We start from the raw sequence: 7,515 nt of genomic DNA, 5'->3' as shown, positions 1-7,515 counted from the left end.
AAACCGTAGCGAATATACCTGAAAAATGTTCTCCTGTCGATTAAAATTGCCGTTTGTAGGAGTTGTCGGTGATCGTTTCATCGATTGGAAAGTACCGAAGAGGACTTAGAGCGAAATCGAATGTACCGGTGACAGGACTTAGAGCGAAAACGAAAGGTAGCACAACGAACCGACTGCGCGGAACGATTTATTATTAATAACATCCTCATTTATGAATCCGAACGTGCCAAAACAATATAGGAGTACTAAGAATACACTGCTCTAACGAGTCCAATCGTTTTTGGAATGGGTTGTCAGTCATAGTTTGACCGAACCGACTATGCCGGTGGGACTTAGTCGTGCACGAACTCACCGCTGAACCGACTATGCGGAACGATTTATTATTAATAACATCCTCATTTATGAATCCGAACGTGCCAAAACCATATAGGAGTATTAAGAATACAATGCTCTAACAGGTCTGATCATTATTTTAATGGGTTATCAGTCATTGTTTCACCGAACCGACTATGCGGAGCGATTTCTTATTAATAACATCCTCATTTATGAATCCGAACGTGCCAAAACCATATAGGAGTACTAAGAGTACACTGCTCTAACGAGTCCAATCGTTTTTGGAATGGGTTGTCAGTCATAGTTTGACCGAACCGACTATGCCGGTGGGACTTAGTCGTGCACGAACTCACCGCTGAACCGACTATGCGGAACGATTTATTATTAATAACTTCCTCATTTATGAATCCGAACGTACCAAAACCATATAGGAGTACTAAGAATACACTGCTCTAACGAGTCCAATCGTTTTTGGAATGGGTTGTCAGTCATAGTTTGACCGAACCGACTATGCCGGTGGGACTTAGTCGTGCACGAACTCACCGCTGAACCGACTATGCGGAACGATTTATTATTAATAACATCCTCATTTATGAATCCGAACGTGCCAAAACCATATAGGAGTATTAAGAATACAATGCTCTAACAGGTCTGATCATTATTTTAATGGGTTATCAGTCATTGTTTCACCGAACCGACTATGCGGAGCGATTTCTTATTAATAACATCCTCATTTATGAATCCGAACGTGCCAAAACCATATAGGAGTACTAAGAGTACACTGCTCTAACGAGTCCAATCGTTTTTGGAATGGGTTGTCAGTCATAGTTTGACCGAACCGACTATGCCGGTGGGACTTAGTCGTGCACGAACTCACCGCTGAACCGACTATGCGGAACGATTTATTATTAATAACTTCCTCATTTATGAATCCGAACGTACCAAAACCATATAGGAGTACTAAGAATACACTGCTCTAACGAGTCCAATCGTTTTTGGAATGGGTTGTCAGTCATAGTTTGACCGAACCGACTATGCCGGTGGGACTTAGTCGTGCACGAACTCACCGCTGAACCGACTATGCGGAACGATTTATTATTAATAACATCCTCATTTATGAATCCGAACGTGCCAAAACCATATAGGAGTATTAAGAATACAATGCTCTAACAGGTCTGATCATTATTTTAATGGGTTATCAGTCATTGTTTCACCGAACCGACTATGCGGAGCGATTTCTTATTAATAACATCCTCATTTATGAATCCGAACGTGCCAAAACCATATAGGAGTACTAAGAGTATACTGCTCTAACGAGTCCAATCGTTTTTGGAATGGGTTGTCAGTCATAGTTTGACCGAACCGACTATGCCGGTGGGACTTAGTCGTGCACGAACTCACCGCTGAACCGACTATGCGGAACGATTTATTATTAATAACATCCTCATTTATGAATCCGAACGTGCCAAAACCATATAGGAGTATTAAGAATACAATGCTCTAACAGGTCTGATCATTATTTTAATGGGTTATCAGTCATTGTTTCACCGAACCGACTATGCGGAGCGATTTCTTATTAATAACATCCTCATTTATGAATCCGAACGTGCCAAAACCATATAGGAGTACTAAGAGTACACTGCTCTAACGAGTCCAATCGTTTTTGGAATGGGTTGTCAGTCATAGTTTGACCGAACCGACTATGCCGGTGGGACTTAGTCGTGCACGAACTCACCGCTGAACCGACTATGCGGAACGATTTATTATTAATAACTTCCTCATTTATGAATCCGAACGTACCAAAACCATATAGGAGTACTAAGAATACACTGCTCTAACGAGTCCAATCGTTTTTGGAATGGGTTGTCAGTCATAGTTTGACCGAACCGACTATGCCGGTGGGACTTAGTCGTGCACGAACTCACCGCTGAACCGACTATGCGGAACGATTTATTATTAATAACATCCTCATTTATGAATCCGAACGTGCCAAAACCATATAGGAGTATTAAGAATACAATGCTCTAACAGGTCTGATCATTATTTTAATGGGTTATCAGTCATTGTTTCACCGAACCGACTATGCGGAGCGATTTCTTATTAATAACATCCTCATTTATGAATCCGAACGTGCCAAAACCATATAGGAGTACTAAGAGTACACTGCTCTAACGAGTCCAATCGTTTTTGGAATGGGTTGTCAGTCATAGTTTGACCGAACCGACTATGCCGGTGGGACTTAGTCGTGCACGAACTCACCGCTGAACCGACTATGCGGAACGATTTATTATTAATAACTTCCTCATTTATGAATCCGAACGTACCAAAACCATATAGGAGTACTAAGAATACACTGCTCTAACGAGTCCAATCGTTTTTGGAATGGGTTGTCAGTCATAGTTTGACCGAACCGACTATGCCGGTGGGACTTAGTCGTGCACGAACTCACCGCTGAACCGACTATGCGGAACGATTTATTATTAATAACATCCTCATTTATGAATCCGAACGTGCCAAAACCATATAGGAGTATTAAGAATACAATGCTCTAACAGGTCTGATCATTATTTTAATGGGTTATCAGTCATTGTTTCACCGAACCGACTATGCGGAGCGATTTCTTATTAATAACATCCTCATTTATGAATCCGAACGTGCCAAAACCATATAGGAGTACTAAGAGTACACTGCTCTAACGAGTCCAATCGTTTTTGGAATGGGTTGTCAGTCATAGTTTGACCGAACCGACTATGCCGGTGGGACTTAGTCGTGCACGAACTCACCGCTGAACCGACTATGCGGAACGATTTATTATTAATAACTTCCTCATTTATGAATCCGAACGTACCAAAACCATATAGGAGTACTAAGAATACACTGCTCTAACGAGTCCAATCGTTTTTGGAATGGGTTGTCAGTCATAGTTTGACCGAACCGACTATGCCGGTGGGACTTAGTCGTGCACGAACTCACCGCTGAACCGACTATGCGGAACGATTTATTATTAATAACATCCTCATTTATGAATCCGAACGTGCCAAAACCATATAGGAGTATTAAGAATACAATGCTCTAACAGGTCTGATCATTATTTTAATGGGTTATCAGTCATTGTTTCACCGAACCGACTATGCGGAGCGATTTCTTATTAATAACATCCTCATTTATGAATCCGAACGTGCCAAAACCATATAGGAGTACTAAGAGTACACTGCTCTAACGAGTCCAATCGTTTTTGGAATGGGTTGTCAGTCATAGTTTGACCGAACCGACTATGCCGGTGGGACTTAGTCGTGCACGAACTCACCGCTGAACCGACTATGCGGAACGATTTATTATTAATAACATCCTCATTTATGAATCCGAACGTGCCAAAACCATATAGGAGTATTAAGAATACAATGCTCTAACAGGTCTGATCATTATTTTAATGGGTTATCAGTCATTGTTTCACCGAACCGACTATGCGGAGCGATTTCTTATTAATAACATCCTCATTTATGAATCCGAACGTGCCAAAACCATATAGGAGTACTAAGAGTACACTGCTCTAACGAGTCCAATCGTTTTTGGAATGGGTTGTCAGTCATAGTTTGACCGAACCGACTATGCCGGTGGGACTTAGTCGTGCACGAACTCACCGCTGAACCGACTATGCGGAACGATTTATTATTAATAACTTCCTCATTTATGAATCCGAACGTGCCAAAACCATATAGGAGTACTAAGAATACAATGCTCTAACAGGTCTGATCATTATTTTAATGGGTTATCAGTCATTGTTTCACCGAACCGACTATGCGGAGCGATTTCTTATTAATAACATCCTCATTTATGAATCCGAACGTGCCAAAACCATATAGGAGTATTAAGAATACAATGCTCTAACAGGTCTGATCATTATTTTAATGGGTTATCAGTCATTGTTTCACCGAACCGACTATGCGGAACGATTTATTATTAATAACTTCCTCATTTATGAATCCGAACGTACCAAAACCATATAGGAGTACTAAGAATACAATGCTCTAACAGGTCTGATCATTATTTTAATGGGTTATCAGTCATCGTTTCACCGAACCGACTATGCGGAGCGGTTTTTTCTCAATTTCTACCGAAAAAAAAAATTTTTTATACACGAATTCATTTATCATCATTTTAAACGTGTTTTACAACTTTTTGGAAAATCGATTTTTTCACGCTAAGTTTTACCGCACTCTCGAATTGGCACGTTCGGATCGCGCGTTAGCATCGTAAGCGCCCGTGCGTAACGGCCGGCGTCGCCGACCATCCGGCCGGCCGTTCGGTATCTATATGGGAGACGACGGTCCGAACATACCGGACGATGGGGCAGCGTCGTTCTCCGCCAAAAGTTACCGCGGGTCAAAAAGACCCAATATACGTATAAGCGGAACTTTGGCAAGTACGAATAATCGTTGCTAAAATGCATCGATCTGACATAAACTAGAATTATGTTCAAAGTAAAATTAATGAAATTTTACACGAACTGAAGGTGTCCTAAGGCAAAATTTCTCTCGTACGAAAGACTAAGTATTTTTACTTCGATACTTTCGTACCATGAGAAATGATATGAAATGACAATTGGTGGTGCATGGAAATATGACGAACGACAACGTAAGTTGGGAAGTTCGTAAAATTTTTAAAGTAAAAATCGACTTTTGAAAAGTTGAGTAAAAATCGCACTTTTTCACTATAAGGTTCAGTGCGTAAGAGCCGGCGTCGCCGACCATTTGGACGGCCGTTCGGTATCTATATGGGAGACGACGGTCCGAACATACCGGACGATGGGGCAGCGTCGTTCTCCGCCATAAGTTACCGCGGGTCAAACAGACCCAATATACGTATAAGCGGAACTTTGGCAAGTACGAATAATCGTTGCTAAAATGCATCGATCTGACATAAACTAGAATTATGTTCAAAGTAAAATTAATGAAATTTTACACGAACTGTGAAGGTGTCCTAAGGCAAAATTTCTCTCGTACGAAAGACTAAGTATTTTTACTTCGATACTTTCGTACCATGAGAAATGATATGAAATGGCAATTGGTGGTGCATGGAAATATGACGAACGACAACGTAAGTTGGGAAGTTCGTAAAATTTTTAAAGTAAAAATCGACTTTTGAAAAGTTGAGCAAAAATCGCACTTTTTCACTATAAGGTTCAGTGCGTAAGAGCCGGCGTCGCCGACCATTTGGACGGCCGTTCGGTATCTATATGGGAGACGACGGTCCGAACATGCCGGACGATGGGGCAGCGTCGCTCTCCGCCAAATGTTACCGCGGGTTGAAAAGGACCCAAAGTGTGGTAAAAAGCAGAACTGTGGCGAATGACGAGAAGTAACTGATGTTAAAATACATCGAATAATACATGCTAAGATTACGTCCCCAAAATAAAGTTATATAAAATTTTGCAAAGCAAAATAGAGGTGTCCTAAGCAAAAATGTGTCTGCCGTATGGAAAAAAGGCAAAGTTTATAGAAATTTTTCTGGACTTCGGCACGAGACACACGAGATATATACTTAGATCGTACTAATAAAGAGAGAGGTGTTCTGAGGAAGGCCAGACACCTCTCGTACGAATGCGAGATACATGTTTATTTCGCGACTTCGTACAACTTTGTGAGAATTAAAGAACGAAGGTTGAGATATGCGACTCGCACAACAAGATGTGGACGACGAACATCTGCGAAAGCAACGAAACGCAAAGTTTCTAATACAAGAAGTGTCAGAAATATATGATCTCTCCGTGGTCTATCCTCAGTATCTATGTCCACGATGTTACAGTGGAACATTACGATTTGAGGAGAAAGGCCCCTAATAAAAGTGTTGGAGAGATCAAATTAATTATAAGTTTGAGAGTGTGAATGAGGTTTTAACATCACACTTATAAATTATATTATATTATAATATTAATATAATAAATAATAGTTGATTATATTATTAGACATAATAATATATATATTATATAGAGAGCGAAAGTGTGAAGAAAAGGGTGAAGAAGGGGGGGGAAAGGCAAGGAAAGTAAGTGAGAGGAGAGGAAAAAAAAATTTTTTTTTTGTTCCTCGTTCGCGCGAAGCGCGAAGAAAATTTTTTGAAAGCAATACGCCGTTGGACTTAGAAAAAAAATAGAAAGGCACGCGCGCGCGCGTAGAGAAAAAAATAAAGCCATGAGCGCCGGCGGACTTAAAAAAATAAATCTCATAACGCGGCTGAGACTTCGAAAATGCTAAGTACTACACGGTCGGATGTTAGAAAGACGGAAAGCAATACGCGGCCAGGACATTGAAAATGAGAAAGCAATACGCGGCCAGGACTTTGGAAATGAGAAAGCAATACGCGGCCAGGACTTTGGAAATGAGAAAGCAATACGCGGCCAGGACTTTGGAAATGAGAAAGCAATACGCGGCCAGGACTATGGAAATGAGAAAGCAATACGCGGCCAGGACTTTGGAAATGAGAAAGCAATACGCGGCCAGGACTTAGAAAATGTAAACGACGCACCGAACCGACTATGCGGAACGGAGTTTCGTCGATAACTCGAACAATTGCGCACCCGAACGTGCCAAACTGGTACAGGAATGCTAGAAATACGTTACTTTATCTATTCTAAGCATTAATTCAATAGGTTGTCAGTAGCCGATCCACCGAACCGACTATGCCCGGGGGACATAGTCGCGGTTGCGCTCCGTACCGAACCGACTAAGCGGAACGGAGTTTCGTCGATAATTTCTACCATTTTGAATTCGAACGTACAAAAACGTTATGGGGGGAAATAGAAATCCGTTACAGTATCGATTCTAAGTGTTTCTTCTATGCGTTGTCAGTCATCGGTTCACCGAACCGACTAAGCGGAACGGAATTTTATCGATAATATCTACAATAGTGGATCCGAACGTGCCAAAACGGTATAGGAATGCTAGAAATACGTTACTGCATCGATTCTGAGCATTAATTCAATAGGTTGTCAGTAGCCGATCCACCGAACCGACTATGCCGGGGGGACATAGTCGCGGTTGCGCTCCGTACCGAACCGACTAAGCGGAACGGAGTTTCGTCGATAATTTCTACCATTTTGAATTCGAACGTACAAAAACGTTATGGGGGGAAATAGAAATCCGTTACAGTATCGATTCTAAGTGTTTCTTCTATGCGTTGTCAGTC

Source organism: Megachile rotundata, unplaced genomic scaffold, assembly GCF_050947335.1.
Source record: "Megachile rotundata isolate GNS110a unplaced genomic scaffold, iyMegRotu1 scaffold1379, whole genome shotgun sequence".
NCBI lineage: Eukaryota > Metazoa > Arthropoda > Insecta > Hymenoptera > Megachilidae > Megachile > Megachile rotundata.
The sequence above is the reverse complement of the archived record's forward strand: the minus strand, read 5'-3'. Positions refer to the sequence as shown.